Source organism: Camelus dromedarius, chromosome 3 (genome assembly GCF_036321535.1).
Source record: "Camelus dromedarius isolate mCamDro1 chromosome 3, mCamDro1.pat, whole genome shotgun sequence".
Lineage (NCBI taxonomy): Eukaryota > Metazoa > Chordata > Mammalia > Artiodactyla > Camelidae > Camelus > Camelus dromedarius.
Genome location: NC_087438.1, coordinates 80,703,104 through 80,725,742, shown reverse-complemented (window position 1 = coordinate 80,725,742; position 22,639 = coordinate 80,703,104).

The window sequence follows — 22,639 nt, the reverse complement described above, 5'->3', positions numbered from 1 at the left end:
AGCCCACACTCAGTGCAAGGGTGTGAATGAATACATGCATAAATGCATGAAATGCAATGATTTGGGCACCAGTGGAACCAGTGCCTAGTCGATCACTGCTTCAGGACCACAGGCTATAAACGGTCCAAGAAGTTCTGCCTAGGGCTGGAACTCACTGATTACTGGGTGATCTCCAGTGAGTTGTTTTGTTGGCCTCTTTCTTAGCCAAAAACACCTTCCCCTTCTAACTACCTCTAGAAAACAGGAGCCCACATTTCCAGCCACTGAGCCGTAAAGTGTGACCAACAACGTGGAGGGCTGGTTCTGTCTGGTAACCCATGACTCAGGAAGCTGGTAGAGAAATGTAAGGGAGTGAAGAAGAACTGCCTTTTAATATTACTAGAATTTCTCTATATAATTAAAGAAAAAAATTCAGTTTGTCCCTATTTAGCCAAGTCTAGTTTTCTATCTTGAAGGGGAAAGAAGATGGTTACAATTTCATACTCAGAGAGGTAGATAGCAGGTGCGAGGCCCAACTTCTTATGTCAGTTACACTACTGATGACATAGGAGATTCATTTTTATATACTGAAGGAAAGATTAAAAAACAAATAATAAAGCAATAAACTCTGCGTCTGTGAGGGAAGTTTCATACAGGAGATCAGTTATACATTGTGTACCAGGAAATCATAATTCCTGATTTTATCAGACTAACTAAAATAATAAGCAGATTCTTGGCTGTTTGTGATAAAGAAATTGGGCATAAAACCACAATTCTTATAAGTAAGTTTCTGTTCAATGCAGTCACACACTGGTTCCTTAATCTTCCTGATGTAACATTTATTAGAGGGGCATAAAGTCAACTTTGATTTTCAAACCCAGTGGCAAACTTAAGTAAACATCTGTGTGGTCAGACCCAACTCTGACTGAGATAAAAACAAAATAAACCTACTTGAGTCACATCAGATAGAGATGTCAGTTTTCCTTAACCCAGGCTACACGAAATAATAACCAAATGAGATTTCCAAGAATACTAGCATTGCTCAAGCATCATCCGAGACAAATTAAATCTCGCTAAATAGGGCTTGGCAACACGTAGTTTTTAAATCTTTCCCAAGTGCTTATAATCTGGGGTCTGGATTAAGAAATACTGAATCTCATTCCCACCTCCTGGCCAGCCAGGATGCAGGTGCTAACCGATGCTTCTCAGACTTCAGTGCATCCACGGTTAAAATGCAGATTCTGACTCAGTGGCTCTGGGCTAGGGCCTGAGGTTCTAGTTTGCAAACAAGGTCCAGGTGATGCTGTCGATGCTGTCTGTCCACACACCACCTCCTGGAGTAAGAAGTGCTAAACCACCCAGGAGCTGTGGTCATGAACTCATGAACTGTGGTCTTCCGCAAACAGCTGGGAAAAGGATGGACCTCTAGAGAGACATCCTCAGGGGTTACAACAGCTGGCACACACCTACGTGGCCCTGTCAGTTGTTAAAGTAATGGAAGTCTTTTTTCCAGACTGGTAAATTGCAATGGCTTTGAGCTCCCCTACCCAGCTAGCCTAGACCTTCTCCCATGAAGCCCCGGGGGTCACCACCAATCCAGCAACTCAAGTGTTCATATCTGTCACATTAGGGAACCTTCAGGACTCTGCTTCAACACTGATTTTTTTCTTCCTTTCTGATTGCTCAGAGCCTTTATGGAATTGGCCATTCAGTCTTTTAAATATCACTCTCGAGCACTATGCCAAGATATGACCCCTGGACAGGTGAAGACCTAGAACACTGTCGAATTGTGGTCCTGACGTTGCATTAGGTTGAAAGGTGATCTATTCCATCACTAACGTAAGTGAGTTTTGATAAAAGACAACACGAGATCAGCAGGGCCTCAAGATAATAGACAAATTAGGTGAAAAAAAAATCAATTGGAATAAAAAGGAAATCTAACAAAATGGAAAAATAATGATTCATTATTCAAGTTCATCACGAACACAGAGGTTGAACAAGAGGAAAAACCTTGATTTAATTAAAGATTAGAGATTCCACAGAACTGAAAAGAATAGGAAACATTTGCTCCACTGTCCTCAACATAAATCAGAGGCCTAGCTAAAAAAAAAAAATTATGACAGTTTATCAGTCACATAGCATTATAAGGCTTTGCCTTGTCTTAACAAACAAGTAACTGCAATGCACCACGTGTGCTGCTATAATCAGTTCCTATAAATTAAAGCTGAAGACTAGGCTTTACATATTTTTTTAGGTTGGTGTTTCTTTTTGTTCAATCTATTTTAAAAAAAATGATTTTCCAGGTTACTAGTTTTAACTCAATGTGTCTAATATGTCAAGAATTTTAAGAAAAGCTGCAAAAAATCCTACATCTTTATATTTTGTACATTTCATCCCAGTAAATAATCAAGAAACAAAATAAGAAAAACCAAAGCTAAGTGAAGATAAATGCCTGGGTTATTAGAAAACATCTCTAAGAAAAACAATGCTGATATTCCCTGACAACTCTACGATGCTGGTTTAATAGAATAAACCAACAGCGGAGGCTCTCAGTCCTAATGCTGCCATACTTTTATTAGTTTCAACTCTCTGGTGCACCTAATTGGGACCAATGAGTCCTTTAATGGATTATGTGAGGATAGTGTGGTTTTAAAGCACCTTTAAATCTATGCAGTAGGACTGACATTTCAGCCGATCTCCTAATAACTTTAGGTGCATGGCTTTAACAAGCTATGGCCATTTATTACGTACATTACCCTGAATGATGTTTATTTCATTTACATTTATGTTAACTTGCACTTTACCTTGAATTTTTTGAAAGTGCAGCAAAATTGTTAATATGACTTCTGACTTTATTTTTCCCTTTTCCTGTGGATCAAAATCAAATACTGTGTTCTGTCTCACATGCTTGACAAAGGAGGCTTCTGAAGCTCAGAAACATGTATGGCAAATTACCTATCACCCAAAAACTATTTTCCACAGCTTTCTCCCCTTTCCTGTAAGGGGCACCCCCCTTGCTCGCACTTCTAATATCAGGACCTGAAAATCCTCCCACCATATGTCAGAGATATTTGATCTTTTTCTGTCTAAGCCTGTGGTAGGGCTTACAGTTCACACTGTCTGCTATGTCTGAGTCCTCCTCAGGGGAGTCTGATTTCACATTCTAACCGCCCTAAATAGACTTTAGAAATAGTTCCTCCTTGCTTGACTCGGACAAGAACAACCATGCAGAATAAAAAGAGAAACACAAGCAGTGTCCCCATAACTCAAATGCAGACCTCCGCACGGCCCGCTCTGCCGTCTCACCATCTGCAGCTCTCGCCGCCAGCTCCTTCAGTTGTGTGATTACCAGCCTTGTGTACAAGCAGAAATGCAGCAGCAGGCTCGCCAAGCATGGAGAGATAGGGCACCAAGCAGGTACTTCCAGCCCTGCGCTTACTGTGGATGGAAGCCTAAAATGTGAAGCCTTTCCAGTAAACCTAAGAGGAAAATCGGTTTTTTTGTGTTTTTTTAATGCAATACTTGAAAAAAAAAAAAAAAAAACAACCAGATTCTTTGAGCTTTGTAAACAGTGTGTCCAGATTCAAAAGGAACAAAAAGTCTGTGCAACTCTCACATACAATGGTGCAGTTTCCATCTCTCTCCACTTGCTCCTGACTGCCGGCTCCTCTCAGAAGGACCAGCGGGTGGTGCCCCTCCTGCCGCTACTCACGACAAATGATCCTGTGATGGCAGATGAGATCTTTGTGGCTTCTGGCGTGAAGTTTTCTTGTTATGTTTTTAACCCTAGTGAAGGCTAATTTAACCACAAGTTGCCATCTTGAAATTGCAGGCCACCAGGGCTGCTAAGGAATAAAATTCCTTCCATGCCCATTAGGAGCCCCAACCACCCCCCTGTGCAAATTCTGAAGGCTGTATTTTAATCCCCAGGCAAGAGAAATAGACTAAGGTGGTATTCGGGATAGAGCACAGATGCACAAAAGAAAAGGCCTTCACTCCAGCCCAGATGGCTTTCCATCAGGACCGAGAGATGATCATGTCAGAGATATTAAAGAAAGCAGCTGGGTATTAAGGACATCGGGCCGCGTGTAAGTATATTGGAGAGAAGAGTACAGAGGCCAGTCAGACCCATGGTCGGTAAGGCTTTTGGAGGCAGGGATACTTGCACCCTACTTCCCTTCTTCTCCCTTCCCCCTGTCCCTTCACCGCCCACCCCTTAAACTTTCAGCACTGTTAGGTACAACACAAATAACCCAGCCTTTTACAGAGAACAAGTTTCTGTTGTTCTACCACAAAGAAAGGGGGGCAAGCAAAAGGCAAGTACACAAAAGATCCTCACTCAAAGGACATTTGCACTGTGTATTTTTGACCCGTGTCTTAGAATTCATACCTGTTTTAATGGAACAATTTTGTTCACAATAAATAAGGAAAAAAATGAGATTTTCAACATGGCGGAGTGGGAAGACCCTGAGCTCACCTCCTCCCATAGACACGCCAACACTACAGTCACAGATAGCACAACTCTCCTGGACAATAACCTGAAGACTAGCACAAAAGCTCTTCCGTAACAATGGATATAAAGAGAAAACTCCAGTGAGATGCACAGGAGAGGCAGAGAAGTGGTCTAGTCAGGACACACACCCTTGGCAAGGCCACCCACAAGTGAAAAGGAATATCAGAAACGGAGAGGTCCTCCCTAAGGAGTGCGAAGTACAGGACCCTCATCAGGCTCCCCAGTCTGGGGAGCCTGCACTGGGAAGGTGACCTTCACTACATCTGGCTTTGAAACCCAGCAGGCAAGGCTTACACCCAGGAGGGCCGGCAGGCTACAGGAAACCGAGGATGGCTATTAAAAGGGCTCATGCAGTAACTCGCTCACTTGGAGTCTCAGCACAGAGGCAACGGTCAGAACATCCCCTCTGTACATGAAGGAGATTTCACTGACTAACTTTAGACTGAGCGTCAAAACTCCTAGAAGAAAGCAGAGGCAGCCAGCTCTTTGACATTGGTCTTAGTGACAATCTTTGAGATGTATGTGCTCAGGCAATGGCAACAAAAGCAAAAATAAACAAATGGAAGTGTGTCAACCTAAAAAGCTGCATAGCTAAGGAAACTAGCAAGAGAACAAAAAGACTGTCTACTGAATGGAAGTAGATATTTGCAAATCGCATATCTCATAAGGAGTTAATATGCACACTATGTAAGGAACTCATACCACTTAATATAAAAGCAAACAAACAATCTAATTAAAAAATGGGCAGAGGACCCAAAGGGACATTTTTACCAAGAAGGCATACAGACGGCCAACAGGCACATGAAAAGGTGCTCAATATCACTGATCAGTAGGGAAATGCAAACCAAAACCAAATGAGTATTACCTGACACCTGTCAGAATAACTATAAACAAAAGGACAAGAAATAACAACTGCTGATGAGGATGAAAAGAAAAGGAAACTCTCGGGTACTACTGGTGGGAACCTAAACTGGTGCAACTTATCATAGAAAACAGTATAAAGTTTCCTCAAAAAATGAAAAGGACTGCCATATGATCCAGCAATTCCATTCTTGGTATTTATCTAAAGAAAATGAAAACAGTAATTCAAAAAGATAAATGCACCCCTATGTTCACTGCAGTATTATTTACAATAGCCTAGGTATAGTAGCAACTGAACTGTTCATCAATTGATGAGTGAGTAAAGAAATGGTGTGTACACACACACACACACACACACAGGAATATTACTCAGCCATTAAAAATAAAGATCTTGCCATTTGTGACAACACGTATGGTCCTAGAGGGTAATTATGCTAAGTAAAATAAGTAAGAAAGAGAAAGATAAATGCTATATGATTTCACTTATATGCAGAATCTACAAAACAAAATAAATGAACAAAACTCCTCTTGGGGAGGAATGTATATCAAAGTAACAGTGTTCACCATTTTTATTTTAATTTGTATTTAACCTTCTACCACTGGCCAAGTTATTTCTCTTGGAGAAGTGATGGACATCAAAATGTTTGTGCAACTTGCTCATAAATTGGGACCAATTATGATAAAAGTGTTCTTGGGAAATAAGAAATGATTTAGCACAGGGAGAAAAAGAAAAAGAGAAAAGTAATAGATAACATGCATATTCTCTGCCACACAAATGGATAGAAAGATCAAAGCTTTATGTGGATTTCCTCAGAGGGACAAACACACTCACTTTAAGCCAGAATGCGTTTGCATTGTTAAATAAGAATAAATAATTATTTGTATTATTAAATAAGATAATTAAATAAATTACTTTAAGTTAATTATTAAATAAATAATAAATAATTATTTGCATTATTAAATAAGAATACATTTTCACCTGATGCCCTACTCACGTGGGTGGTGGAGGCGCAGCGGTAATGAAGGGAATTTGGTAGGACAAGAGATTACCCTCCCATATAAACTTCAAGTTTCCCAATTTTCATGCCAGTTGCTACATATTATAAAGCAGTAAGTCGGCATTTGTATTATGATATGGCTCCTCACATATCTATAAGGAAAGGTTGGGCTGTCCTGTAACTGAACTATTCTGGTTCTTTTGATAGTTTTAATCTCCCATTGTATATTAACCATTTTAGCCTTATGTTATGCACTGTACTCTAAACAGTATTATAAAAACACTGAGGGATCTATCTGCTCTCTGTTTCCTGGAAACAGAGTGGGACTCTAAGATTCCAAGGATAGAACCGAGTCATTTAAGCCAAGTGGTCATTCTGTGCAGCCTCTTGGAAAACCTCCTTCTGGTCTTCCCCTTGGTGATCATGCCTATGTTCATATTTTTTGGCTTATTATCTCATGCACTTTCTTAATTACAGTCTTAATGTTGACTGTCCAAACAATGCAGAGACCTATAGAGCAAGGGACAAACAAAAATGCCTTTAGAAGACAGGCAGGCGACATACATGTGTGAAGCAAGCCAGCTGGTAAGGGCTGTTCCACCCCTTGGAGAACGTGCTCAGCCTCAGAGCTTGGAATTTCAATTCACAAAGCTCAACAATAACAACAATATCACTTCTGATGAAAGTGTGTCCAGGAACCCACAAGCTGTCTCTTTCAACAAAGAAATAAGGGCTTCCTTCACATCCCTGCCCAGAACTGCTATACATTAAACAATTCCGGAACGTTGTTCATTCACTTTCCTGTGAATGCTTATGTGCTGTGGGTATCTATGCTTACGTCTTCGTGGCTTAGAGCGTATCGTACCATTTAAAAGGTATCAGGCAGTTAAAAAGTGAACAGCAAGACAGCATACAAGAGAGTGTACCCATGTAGCCAAGGCATGTTACCTCTGATGCCTTGACAAGAACGGACTGAGTAAGATTCCTATAGGCTTGCAAATATCACAGTGACTCAGCACATCAAATACAGACTTAAGGTAGGAAGTACAGCCTACGGCAGAAGGATGGAAGATGAGGTACGTGCCCCCAAAGGCAGCGGGAAGTTGTTCAGGAAGATGGCTCTGATTCTGACATGCGTACCAATGGGACAGTGAAACTCGGGTAGAGGTAGGTCAGGGAAAACGAATTGAGCTGTTTGTGCAAAAGAGCATCATAATGGCACAGAGGTCTGTAAGATGAGAGAGCATCACTGATTTTTTGTTTTAGAGTAATGCATCACAGTATGAGAAGGAGAAAGTAAAGCAAATTCTGATGCTAAATGCAGAAGACAGAACTGAATTTATGAGCAAAAAGACTGGAAACTCTAGAAAGGAAAGCTTTCAGAAAAAAGTAAATCCTAAGGAAGTGCCAACAATTCTACAGTTGAAGAGCTGGTGCCTTCAAACAATCTTAGTTATTCTTTAAATCACATTCATTATGAATATTCATATCTAAATTCTCCTGCCCTATAAAAAAGTGTTCAATCTTTTCATTTCCACAGTAGATTCTTTTTCCCTCTTTCCCAAAGAAACGTGAGTTTATATCAACTAATAAAAAGAGTTAACTCTTCCCTAGGTCTGTCAGCTATGAAGTTACAAAGCTGACATAGAGAACAACCTTATGGTTACTGGGGTGGGAAAGGAGTGGGAAGGGATAAATTGGGAGTTCTAGATTTGCAGATACTAATATAAATAAAATAGATAAACAACAAGTTCATACTGGATAGCACAGGGAACTACATTCAATATCTTATGGTAACTTACGGTGAAAAACAATATGAAAACAAATATATATATGTTCATGTATGACTGAAGCATTCTGCTGTACACCAGAAATTGACACAACATTGTAAACTGACTAACCATCCATAAAATTTTTTTAATTAACCTAAATGTCTAGTAAGGAGAGAAACTAACCAGGTACGTATGAAGTAGTTTGGATCTGTGAATGAGATGTGTAATCCCAGAAATCTGTATAGCATCTTCACAGTGAAAATAAGCAAATTCATAGCGAAAATAAAAGAGTTAATTGTTCCCTAGGTCTGTCAGCTATGAAGCCACAAGGCTGAACAGAGATCTTCCTAACTCTTCCTTATCAAAGTATAGTAATGTACCTAAAAAGATGTAAATCTTTTTCTTGCTCTGAAGAAATCTACTGAGTTCTTTTAAATGGTATGCTTAGACTATAACCCTCACACCTGACCTGTAGTCTTTTTTTTTTGGATATGTGGAAAAAATATCATCTTCTTCCTTTACATCTGCCCTAACCCTTGCAAGTTTAATCTGTCAGAACCTTCCTGGAAGCAAAGTGCTGATGTTTTGGCTCCAGTCCCTCCCAAGCAAGGCTGATTAGCTCAGGTTAATCTGTAATTTAGTCTCTAGCCATTCCATAACTTTACAGGTTGGGCTGGCTGCCTGTAAAGTGATCCATGAGTCCATGTTTCAACCATAAACTTTAAATGTTGTACATCTGCATTCTAATCTAAAGCAGCCTTAAAGACAGCAGCTGGCAGCAGGCTATAGCTCACAGTGCCTGCCAAGGAATCCAGTCATTGGTGTGTTCACAGCCTTGGAATTATCGCTGCTGTAACAACCAAACTCGCCTTGGATCTTCACTTCAAGCTGATTGGTTCACTTGGCTGTGCTTGTGTTTATTTCTTTCAAAGGTTTTGTTACATTTCTTAGACAGCCTCATATTTGGCATGTTCTCGGGGGAACCGGCAAGTCAACATACATCATTTCATGGGCTCCTTTTGACTTTCTGCATCGTATCACTATACCAGGATCTGGGTGGAATTTAGGGCTGTGACACATCACCTCACGACAGGAAATTAAGTTAGGGCCATCATTCAGCTCTTACATGCTTTGTTGTACTTAGGTACTGAAGCATAAAATACTAGCCTTTTTGGTCCTTGCAACTATCTCTTTATGTTTTTTTCTCATTACCTTTAGTCAGTTAACCATGTTTAACTAGATTCTGTGTTTTCCTATGAGGCAAAGCATCTTACAGATCTTCTGTTCTCCTTTCTACCTACATTTCCTTCTCATTACGCAAACAGCTTCTTCCCTGTGTTGTTGCTTCTCCATCTACCCCACGCAATTCTGTCCAATGAACTTCCTCAAACTCTGTTTTGAAATCCTGTGCTTACCATACTAAGTGAAGTAAGTCAGACAGAAAAAGACAAATGTCATATGATATCACTTATATGTGGAATCTAAAAAAAAAAAAGATATAAATTTTATTTATAAACCAGAAATAGACTCATGGACATAGAAAACAAACTATGGTTACCAAAGGAAAAAGGGAGGGAGGGATAAATTAGGAGTTTGGGATTAACAGACAGACACAACTATATATAAAACAGATAAACAACAAGGACCTACTGTATAGCACAGGGAACTGTATTCAATTTTTTGTAATAAGCTACAATGGAAAAGAATCTGAAAATATAAGTATACATAGGAATGTATACATATAAACTGAGTCGCTTCACTGTACACCTGAAACTAACATTGTCAATCAACTACATTTCAATAAAAAAGTTAAAAAAAAAAAAACTTTCCATGGGACCCTAATTTGCCACTAAAGAAATTCCCTTCAAACTTCTTGATCCAACCAACCAGATCTAATTACTCTCCTGAAACACTCCAATCACACCCTGGGTCTGATTTTTTGCTCACCTTCTCCTCATTCTTTTTAGCTAAGTAAATGCAGCATTACTTCAAGGATCAGCTTAACCAATCTTGTTCTGCAAAGCCCCCTCTATCACTCCAGAGCCTCAGAGATAAGTATATGAGCCAAGACTCTTGCTCCTGTTCATTCTCAATAACGTTATCTGAGCACAGTATATACTTTATCTTGTATGATTCTCACAAAACACCTATGAGGAAAGCATTCTCAGTCATCCCACTGTATGGGTGAGGAAACTGAGTCATCTGTATGATTAAGTCACTTGTCTATTTGTATATGGCTATGAAGTGTTCAAATCCTCATCACATTATTGTAGCACGTCCTCCAAAGGACTTCTTTGAGATGCCCCTAGTTCACTCATTTGGCCAGCTTGCCTTTGCATGATATGCATATAACTTACACCACTTTGTACAAGCCCTAAGCCCTTTCAAGGCAGATACCCCTTCTCAGTGTCTTATATATAATAATTAAGCGGGATAGTTACTTGTACTGTATTCTCCATCAAATCGCTGTAGTTTCCTTGAGCACACAGGACAACTGTACCTCACAACTCCTTTGTATGTTGAAATGATCACATGATTAGTTGTGGCCGATGAAATATGAGCAGAAGTGACATTTTTTCTCAGGTGGATGCTTTAAGAGCGCATTTCACCACTGTTATTTCTTTTCCTTTGCTGAGACTTTCAAAGAAGCTCCAGGTAAATGCCATGCTAAGAGCCTGGGTCCTGAAATAAAGACCACACAGAGTAGAATACCCAGCAGACTTAGGCTAAGTCTGAGAGAAAACCAGCTTCTGTGATTTTATCACTTAGATTTTGGGGGAGTTGTTTGTTACCACAGCACAACTAAATCTATTTGAATAGTAACAGAGTACTCCAGGTATCTGTGGAGGATCATGATGATGACTCACATGTATAAGCAAAATCAGAAGACCTCCCCAATTACATTTAAGATAGGCAGAATCCACCCGCAAGAAAGGTGGTAAAACAAAGAAGTTTTAACCCATGAGAATTTGATCCTTAAGAATTTTCAGCTCAAATGTGGTCACAGACAGGTGCTGGATTCCAGCAAGGCCAGTTTTGATTTCAAACTCTTTTTAGAAGTTTTGTATATATCACAATTTTTCTATTTAGAGAAACTGTTACTTTTCTATTTTCCTTTCATCCAAACAACTATTCTCCAGTCCACTCTCTTACTCTTCCTTCTTTGATATGTTTCACTCTTCAGTTTTTAAGAGTCTCCAAGTGTGTACAATAAACTTTCTCATCAGAGACTATACCCAGAGCAGCCTTCTGTATTTATCACAGTAGAATTTCCAATCTCCCCACCTGTAAAACAAAGATAGAAAAAGTACAGAGCACTCAGCCCAATATAACCAAGGAGCATGGGAGGCTCTTGGTAACTGAGTTTTCTCACTCATGGATGAAGATGACCTGCGCTGGTTTCAAATTATGTTGAAAACATATTGTTTTATGTTCATGGTTTAGCTTACATTTTGCAATTAATATAATGTAATCACTGTTCCCATATGTGAACAAAGTTCTCCAGATCACTACAGCACCTCCCTGAATATTGTATGGTACTACAGCTAGAGCTGAAAATAGTGTAAGAAATGGTCTGACTATATATTTACTTCATGAGATTCCTGGAAGAGTAAAGAAAACTATTCAGATATTAAATAGCTATTGTTTGTAATTTACAAATTACAGAATATATAAAATCCATAATAAAAATATGACTTCAGAAGAGTCTTAATTTTTAGAGTTCCAGTTAAGTGAGGCTATCTTGTATTATGTTGAGACAGGCATTCCCTAAATATAGGCTAATCAGAATATTCATGGAACTCTTCCTAATAATGACATAACAAGACCCCTTTCTAAAGGAACCAAATATGCTGATTAGACATTTGGAAGACCAGACAATACATTCCATAATTAAACTGTTGCATATTTCCAACATATGGGTGAGTGGCAAGGGAAAGGAGGGGCGAGTCAGGAGAGATTCCTGGGGGAAAACAATAAATAACACTGAAAGTATACTCCAGGGGCAGAAATATGAGTGCCTTTGCCTTTCTATTGCTAATACCTACAGCTGACTGGAAAGCTTCTGAGCTAAGGGTCACTATACACTAGAAACAGTAGCCCTTGCTACTAATTTGGACTATCTCAGCCAGCCTTATTGAATTCTCTCCAACCCCCAGAGGCTAAAAAGGTACTGCCATACTTAGTTATTCAATAAGGTTTACTTTTAGGCCTCACTGGTGTGGCTTGGTTGTACGTTCAGCATCCTCTAGTTTTAACATATTGAGCAATCAATTTCAACTTGTTATTGTCATTGGGGTTTGAAAATTTAATAAGCAATTACCTGAACACATTCCTTTATGTTTTTAATTTCTACTGAGATGCTGTTCCATTTCCAGGCCTACAGCAATCATGCCCTGCAGAATATTTAATTGAATGAGCCCATAACGCAAGCCTTTTTCTTGACTGTGTTTTCCCAGTGTGAGTTATGAATCTGAATGAAGCACTGTCTTCCTAAGGAGGGAGCCAAGACTCAGTGGAAAATTGCAGTGATCTGACATGGATGGATACAACTCATCTTTTTAATGTGGAAGGAACCAGGAGACCCTCCTTTATACAGGACACCTTTCCTGTAAGATGAATGGGAAATGCTTTACCCTTCTATTTTCAGAGGCACTGCTGCAGAATTGCATATATATACATCCACGCTTATATATACACAGGTGTACATATATACATATAATTACGTATGTGTATATATTGTATGTAATTACTTATGCGTGTTGTATACTTTGTGGTGGTTGTTGATGGCAACCACACAGGAAGTGGTGGTCTTTCAATTATAAAAGTCTTTGCCTGTACAAGTATTGTAGAAAATTATTCTGGAAATTTAAGTAGGAGGTTCATGGTATCTAGTATTTGTTTCCCTCTTATTTGTATCTGGAACAGAGGTGGGCATATTTTTCTGTAAAGGGCCAGATGGTAAGTATTTTTGGCTTTGCAGCCATACGGTCCCTGTCTCAGCTCCTCAGCGCTCCTTTTTAAGCGCAAGACCCGCCCTATAGACAATAAAGAAATGAGCGGGTGTGGCCTTGCTCCAATAAAACTGTACTTACAAAAACAGATGGCAGGCCAGATATAGCTCACTAGCCATAGTTTCCTAACCTCTGGCCTCGAATATATAATAGAACAGATATTTTTCTATGTGTGGTTTTGTTTGTTTGTTTTATTGGTTAGTAAGTTTGGGTTTGGGGAGGGTTATTTTATTTTATTTTATTTTGGGGGGGGGCAAAAGCATGAACTTCTTTCCAGGAGCTTCCTCAACCAGTCTCTCCCCCTTCTTCTACCCTATGTATGCTGATATCTGATATTTCAAAGGATTTTGTCCTTTGGCCTAGTTTTGGAAGGATACACTTTTAAACCATTTCTGACTTCATTTGTCATTTAATAAGTTATGTCTCTCAAAATTTACCTTTAGTCCAGATCTTTCTCCTAAATGCCAGAGCACCATACCTAATGCTATATAAAAGCCTCTACCCAGTGCCTAAATTAGAACTTGTGTTCTTTTCTACCAACTTGCCATACTTCCTGCCCGGGCACAGGAATGAGCTATTCCCTGGGGTATCTAAATCCTTTCCTTCCAACTTCACAACAACTTTTTCTGGTTGTACCTCCTAAGTGGCTCTCAATTCTTTTGCTTCTTCTCCATCTCCACTGTCTCCACTCAAATTTTTTAAGTCTCATCGTCTCCTTCTGGAAATATTGTGAGAACATACGCATGGATTCCCCCTCTCCAGTCTTTTTCTTTTTTCAGAAGCACATCGTAGCACACTCAACTTCTTTTCTAAAATGTTACCTTTCAACTGAAAAGCTTCAATTATTTTCTCTTCCTACAGAAAGACCTCCAGAGGGTAAGAAGCCTTCCCAGCACCAATCTACCTGCCCCGCCTTAGTGTCCTTTGCCTCGCCTCAGCCCAACCCCACCGTCCCTGCAAGTCCCTGCTGAGATCGTATTGGACAGAACTCCTTCTCCAGACAGCGCAACACCCCTGTGATCACAGCCTTTCCACATTCCGCATACTACGCCATATTTTATGCATACAAACATGAAAAGAGTGCATAGTACAATTGGGACTGCCAAATCAAATAATCATAAAAGGACGGTTTGAAAAGCAGCCCAGCGTAGTGATTTAAACACATAACAGAGTACCGAATGACATTACCTGAATGTGAGTCTGTGTACCACTTCGCTGAGTGATCTTCAGCAGGTGACCTAGCCTTTTCTGAGTTTTAGTAACCTCATTAGTAAAATAGCGGTATAAAACAACCTACCTTAGAAGATTATTGGAGAATTAAATGAATGATTTATAAAGCACTTAGAACAATGTCTGGCATAGGAAGTGCTATAAAATACACATGGATAGATACAGACTTGGTTATATATATGTACAGACCCATATAGACCCATAAATATGTATGTGTGTGTATATATATATACACACACACATACACACATATATGTATGTATATTATACATATTATTAATCAATTAAATCCAGAATATGACAATCTGTGCTCAAGCTGAAGGAGGATAGATTTTTTTTTTTTAAAGGAGACATTCCCATGGAACTTGGGGAATCAACTAACAATTAAGCAGCAGAACCAGGCTTTAACCCAAGCCAGTCTGCCTCCAAAGCCCTTGTTCTGTACTAGTGTGTTCTCAAGGATTATCTTTATTTTAAGGAGTAAATGAGTCTTTTATCACAGAATTCTTTCATACAAAAAGTCTTCTGCAATGTTCTTATTTTCTACATCACACCTAGACTTAAATAAGAATTCATGAGAATGAATCCTGAGACTTTTGTCAGTTATGCTTTCCTTTATGCCATTCTTCTACTGGAAGCAATTCTGATGGAGAGGAGAGAGTCTCAGCCAGAAGTCTGGGGTTGCAGGTCCAGGGCTCTCTGAGGCCCAGGGCAAGTCACATTCACTCTGGTGAGAGTTTTCTCATATGTAAAGTGGAGGTGGGAGTACTTCCCTCACAGCACACGCGAGAGAATTAAAACACACTGCCTGCAAAAACACCTGTAAATTTTAAAGAATTTTATACACAGGCGGTAGTGTTATTGGTCCCCAAATCCCACGTATCATTTAAGACCCACCTCAAGCTCCAGAACTTTCACACAACTTTTCCTGCCTATTCAACCTCAAGGTTCACCTGCTGTTATAAACTAATCATTTACTGTCTGTAGCACTGAGGCAATTCTTAATAATAAGCTTTTTTACTTTTATTATCTCACTGCTTTATTACTTAAGAGTTTCTGTGTGTGTAACTGTTTACCCAAGGAGTCTCAAAGCACCTGGATAATGTATGCTGTGTGCGCGCGCGCGCGCGCGCGCGTGTGTGTGTGTGTGTGTGTGTGTGTGTGTGTTTGTAGGGGATGTCCCACTGTTTCAACGACTGTGCCAAGCACATGGTAAGGTTAATAAATACTGTTTAATAATAAAGGGATGAATTGAACACAGGGAAAACAGGACCAAATGTCACCTGGTCATCTTAAAATAAATAATGGACATGTGTATCTTACCAAATTAATTTTGGATTTACTCTTCACTGTTGAGATAGATAGATAGATAGATAGATAGATAGATAGATAGATAGATAGATAGATAGATAGATAAAACAAGCTAAATGATCTTTTTGTTTATAGAAATTGTTAGTCACTAGCTTAATTCTGGAATACAAATAGCATGAGCACCAACTGGGGGCCAGCGCTTAGGTTGACAGGAGAGAACAAGATGACAGGCTGTGGAATTAAGGGAGAAAATGAGTGAGATGACTCTAACCTCAATCCAAAACCCCTTTTTCTAAATTAAATTGGCTCTCTGCAAGGCAAGACTGAGGACCTGACAGACTGAAGTAATGCCTAACACATACTAAGTACTTGGTTAATGAAGGTGTTTAACACAATGCACAACATGTAGAAAACGGGCTTTGAGGAGTCAGAGGACAGTATGACAACTATTGCATACAGAGATCCGAGTTGAACTGCATAGGAGATGAAACAAGCAATATATTCTTAAAGAGCAGGACTTAGAGAAATGGTATTGACTGTAAAGACAGAAAAAATCCAAAGTGCCGAGCTAGGCAAGAATTCTCTAGCAGAAGTTTTCACCAACCCTTTTCCAAGTATTTCTGTGGCACTTGTCAACTTGTGCTTAAATACTATGATTATACATTCAAATTTTAGCTAAGTATTCCCTCTCCCCCTTAACACTTCCTTATAAAACCGAGTCTTATTCTCACATTAGTATTTTGATAAAGGAGGAATTCTCATTCTCTTTCCCTTGAGGCACTCTAATTTTCATGAAAGTAGAAATCATGGGCCTTAAGAAGAAAACATAAATATGTCATGCCTTTGGAAGAAAAGAAGGGAAATGAAGATTTATTTAGATTAATTATGAACCTCGTAAGTGTACACTCTGTTTGGATAGACTGTTTACAGCTGGCTTTTAACTCATTCTCTACATGAGTAAATGGCCCACCAACTGATAGTTGACTAGGGTTTCAGGGATCTTAAAAGTGGCTTTCTGTTGGCCTTGAGAATGCCATGCTACTTAAGTATACAGGGAGCTTTAAAAAGCCCAAGATCTTTTAGGTATGACAAAACAAACAAGCTCTGTATTTTTGAAATAGTCACAAAAGAAACCTAAAATGAAGTTAATTAAACTCCTCTTTTGCTCTTTGACTCATTTGAGGCAGCAAACTGACCCTGATTAAACTCAACTTCTTTCGTGTTCAGTATTCATTTTTCTGCAGCAATACTAGCGTAAGTGCTTCACGGACTAAAGTAGTTCAATTGTATTCCTTGATTTGGGGAGGGTGAGAAGAAATGGGAGATGGGAAGTGAGCATCCCAGCCAGAAGTTGTGCAAGACATTCTTTATGCCAAGATTTTATTTACCAGAGTTCTCGTAATTATCCAGTAGCTACGATAAACTATGTCTATGCAAATTCAAGGCGAATCTCAAAGGAGAAGGTTCCATGTTGCTGTATGCCAAGCACTGTACTTCTTTGTTTTACACTTTCTCTCCTTCCTCCTCTCCCCCTCTCTCGTTCTTTCTGAGTTAAAGGCAAGCGTGCCAAGAAGTCCGAAGAGGAGAGAAACATGGTACCATCCAGACTTCAAGTCAACAACAACTAAAAACCAACAAAACAATGAGTTGTCCTAAAGAAAACCTGTAATAGCAACTCTTGTACCAGTTTTTTTTTAACTTAAAAATGTACATTGCTTTAAAAAGCAAATATCTTATCCATTCACTGACTGATTTCAACAAATGCAAGAGCTCTGCTAATCTTTCTCAGCTCTGCATTCCTCCCATCACTTCACTGCTTTAGATATTTGCACTGTGGAGGGGTGATCAATTAGATGAATAAGTCCCATTACTTTGTGGTTAATAAAAGATTTTATATTCTGAGATGCACACAAAAATAAGTCAGAGTCAGCAGTGGATTTATGGGTTGGGGAGCAGAAGGAAAATTGTTTATCTAACAGATCATGGTCTTGAAAAAGCTTTTATTGTCTTGGCAGGCTCAATTCCATTGCCTTTGCCTCCTGAGCCAAAGCGAGAACCTGTCCAGATTACAGATGTGAAGACCAGAAAGTACTCACAACCTAGGTCCAACTCGTCCCTGCAATGTTATTTTCGACAAGCTGGCATTCTGGAAATCCCTCTTTCAATAACAAGATGTTATCCAGAGATCAGCACATCCACTTAAAGCTTCCTTTGTTTTCCTCATGTTCTGAGTGATGTCGGGTAAGCACATCTAGGCCCACTGACTGCTTTCTCCGCCTACGGCCCATCCCCATGCCTGATTACCCCTATAATAAACCCCTGTCCTCCAACACAAAGCTCCAAAAAGACTGAAAGCCAATTTTTATACTACTCCTTACGTGCTACTTACTTTTCTCTACTTGCTGGTTGAAATGGCTCTAATATGCCCCAGCACTGTTCCCTTCAGGCTAAGAAGAGCATCAGTGTACGCAGATGAGCTCAGAAGCCTGGAGATTCAGACACCTGTAATGCAAAGCAGAGCGCCGAGCGCACATGGGAGGCCATTCTATTCAGAGGGAGCTACAAAGTCTAAACTAACAGCAGAGGAATGAGGAGGCAATCCAAAGGCAAGGACGGAAGTCTTCCCATGTGGCTGCGTAACAGAGAGGAGATCCTACAGCACCCAACAAACTGTCTCCATTTGGAGACAAGTCACGTGCTGGAGAAAACTCCCTGACTCACTCTTCCAATAATGTGGATACGAATGAATGGGACTTTTGTTCAACAGCACTTGAGAAAAGCTCAACAGAAAATTCCTGTCCTGACTCTTGAAACACTTGTTTTCTGGGTAATCCCATTTACACATGTGTGCGTTATCCATATCTGGGTGCTTGTTTCCTCTGCAGGCATGCCTGTGACTGGGCTCATCAGGGACATATATTAGCTTCCACTTAGAAGAACTGAAATTTCTTTCACCTTCTACCCAATAGAAGCATCTTTTCTGACAAAAAAAATAGAAGAAATCTTGAGGCTTCTGTGACTTGTAAGGACCAGCTGTGCAAACGAGGCTGAGTATCTCCGTGTAGAGAGGACTTCCTATAGTTAAGAGTGAGGACCTACCAAATGGAAAATCTCAAAACTAATTTTTAAAAAAAGGAGAGGGGAAGACAAGGGAGGGGAGGGGACAGAAAAAAATGTTGGTTATAGTGGGGGGAGATGTAGGAAAAACTATTTCCAAGAGGAGCCACTGTACTGGTGATCCTTAAGGATCTTTGAAGTTGTTCACTAGCTTTAAACTGCATGAGTCTGTCAAGAAACAGAATAGGGGCTGGCTCTTCAAGAGAACAAAATGTCATATGCATTCACATCCATGTCATTACACGAGTCAAGTCACAAGATGGATCCAACTGTCCCTGCGTTAACAGCATGTACACTTGTCCATTCAAGTCTCACCAGCTCAGCCCATGATCAGCAGGTCCAAGTCTGTGACATGATAATCAGCTTCATGTCAAAAGTGCGCCCAAAACTCATGTCATACTGTCTAGCTACATTTAATGCCTTCAGATCCCAGCGTGTCTGTAGTAGTCTGCATGACTCGTGTACATTTTCTTTCTGATCCATTAAAACAAACAGAAATTATGAAGGAACAGGATCCCATTCATCTGTACTTCCTCTCAGTCATCTGATAGGAAGGTACTTGACACTGCATGAATCCTTCACTGAAAATAAAGTATTTCCTAACTGCGCACTCCTTTAAATAAATAACCACGAAGCAGTCCTTCATTCTGAAATACAACCAGAAGGAGTACCTTGGCTAATGTTCACATATTAACATTCCAGACTAGCAGTCTCAACCATATGCCCTAGATGAATGCTCAGCTTTTCCGTTAAAATGTATCTAGCCCCCGGATTTTGTTTTGCAAGGTCCTGAGCTGAGCCGTGAAAAACTTTCTAGGAACATCAATATTCTCATCTTCCTGTGTAGCTTTCAGCTGTATGGGGAACCAACTGTAAATAATGAAAGAGGAAGCTTGCGGCCAGTTGCACCTTCTAAGGCCTCGGGTCCATATCTGCAAAGAAGATTAAGGTGAGAAGGGGGTGTCAAGTCAAAAGTCAATGACAAAAGCCAAGTAGGTTCTTATGAACAGCATTCAATGGCACAAACTCTCCTCTGGTTACCCTGGCCCTGATTCAGTACAGCACAAGATTGCAAAACCGAGCAACACACTTACAGGAGTTAAGAAGGAATAAATTAAGCTAGACTCCCTGAACTTTTAATTTTTTCATATCTCTAACAAGGACGCTGTAGACATTATTACATAGTCAAAGGACGGTGATAATACACTGATACTCAACTGCTCCAACCCAGAACTGGAAACCAAGATGAGAAATAAAAGACAGAGAGAGGTAAGGGGGTGACTGAGGCTCACTGTGGAAAGATGCTTCTGACAGCCACGATCAATACATGAAATGATTCGCTGCTGGATGAATACATCCAAGAGTGAAATTAGCAACTTGGGGAACTCGTCGTCAGCAAGTTTCATGCAGAGGCAGATGTCTGTCATTCAGGAATACCCTTGAAATAATTCCTGCCACCGGTAAAGCACAAGTAGCGTCAGGTCTTATGAGCCCCAACTCAGAGCAGCAGGCACCTGCCTGCCTCCCCACATACCTTCAAAGTGACCTCCCTTCCACCAGTACCTACTACAGCAGCTCTTAGAGTCACAGAATTACACAAACTTACTCTGTTTCACTCAGAACCTATACGTGCATCAGGAATGCAACATCAGTGGAATAAATTCAACGTGACGTCAACAGTTTCACTTACGCAAATGTGAAAAGAACCATCAGCTCATGATATAGCCTTGGAAGTGGTGCTTCCACCGAATAAGGTAAAATGTTTTTTTTAAAAAGGAACTTGAGAAAATAGAACAGCCCTCCAGTTTGGAAACCAGTGTTTAACAACGTGATACATTCCGAGCACCAGATGGCTCAGTGTGGTATAGTTAATTGAAAGCCATAGACCCCACATCTACAGTCAGCCTCACACATGGCCTATTAATTTGATTGTCACATTGGTTTGCCCACTGATGTTCCTGGAACTTTGCAAATTCCTTTCTCCTCCACTCCAACACTTCCTCTCCCAAAGCAACTCAAGCAGATTTTTTTCCATCCCAAAGGGCAAGCAAATGTGTCGGATCTATAGTAAGCTGAGTCTCTGATTAAAGACTGACCCAAAAAGTTTCAGGGTTTTCCATGTTTACGTTTCTCTAATTTATGAAAGATGTAGCAGACTTGATGAATAAGTAAATCATTTTGTTAAGAATGGAATCTTCCCACTTAGGGAAGGTGTTATTTCTAGACCTCTAATGCAATCATTCATTAAAAAAATACCTGGAAGAAATTAACATACACACACATGTACATGTGTACCTGTACATATACACCCAAGCACATGTGCACACGCATACACACACACAGCTCTGAGTACCTAGAGTTTCTGCCATAAGGACTCACAAATAAGCCATTAATATGATGCCATGGAAGAAGTCTTCGTCTGTCATCTAAGTACTTGAAATTCTTAAGTGCACAGTCCCAACATGCTTGTGTATTTGGCTTCTCAGCACTAAGCAAATTAGAAGAAATAAACTAAGGGGTGTGACGTGACTCAGGAGGGAGAGCGGAGGCGAAAAGGAAAATAAAGGACAGAGAGAAACAGGTGATACTGCTTGCCTGACTGAACAGAAAAGAAAACTTACACAGCATAAGCAGAATTATAAGAATGTTACAGTGCAGAACTGTGAATGTTCAATAACATTATAATAATTTGTTTGACAGGGACGACTTTATTGAGCTGGGAAACCAGGGCTTCATCCAGCACCGCTGCCCCCTTGACAACATTACCTTTTCAATCAGTGGCGTCCATTGCTTCCAGGGGCAGTAACCCTAAGCCAGGTTCAGGAGAGTCATGGCTTGGCTTGAAGTTTCAAAAGAGAATTTTTAGGCCAATATGAGGCATCTTGTCAAAGTAAGTATTTTTCATTTTAATGGAGAGAGACTTCATTGAAAGAGAAAATCATTCTTAAAAATACAGAGATAGGATTTTTGAAAGTATGCTGTCAGGTCATAGGGGATTTAAGACCATAAAGTTTCTTCTGTAAGTTATACAACAAGAGAGGAGAAAGCGACCACACAAGGACAATTCCCAAAGAGAAATGGAAAAGCCCTTCCGGTGCTGGAATGAACTGGAGAAGAGTACGAAGGGCAAACGGTTTCATGTGAATGATGTTGTCTGACGCTTGCATCTCTCCAGACTAATGGTTGACCATCAAAGGGTGGGGAAATCTTAGAAACATCTAGATTGGTTTGGAGAAATCTAACAATACTGTGTCCTGGTACCTTGCTCCCCTGGGCTACCTTTCACAGGATCTGCAGTAAATATTCTTGGTGCACCAGTCTCTCAGATACCACTAAACCTATCCTCCAGAGCTCTGCTGCAGACAGTGTCCATTTGTGCTTCAGAGAGCTGCCCCACTGGAGAGCCCGAAGTGCCTGAAAGTTTGCAATCCCTTCAGGGTGGCTAGGAGCCAATGACGACAGCCAGTGGAGAAGTACCACAGTCTGGTTCTCTTGCCTCAAGGTGAAACAAACTCCAGGGTAAAATGCACATGCCTCAGGGGATGAGGCTGAGCGTACAACTTCAACCAAAATGGCAACCTGTCTTTTCTGCTTCTCCCACTCTCTTACTGCTCTCTCCAGGGAACAATTTGTTTTAGTACATCACTGGCATTCCAAATCCTTGCTTCACAGAAACCTAATCTAAAACAGCTGGTACATGAAGTGGCCTTAGAAAGCAGAGTCTATGGATGGGAATCTGGAGTTTGGTCACATGTCAGCCAGACATCAGTGAGGATCATATCATGATATGTGGAATGGTGATAAGCCGTGGAAAGCCGTCATTATGTTGTTACTCTGTAGGCGTCT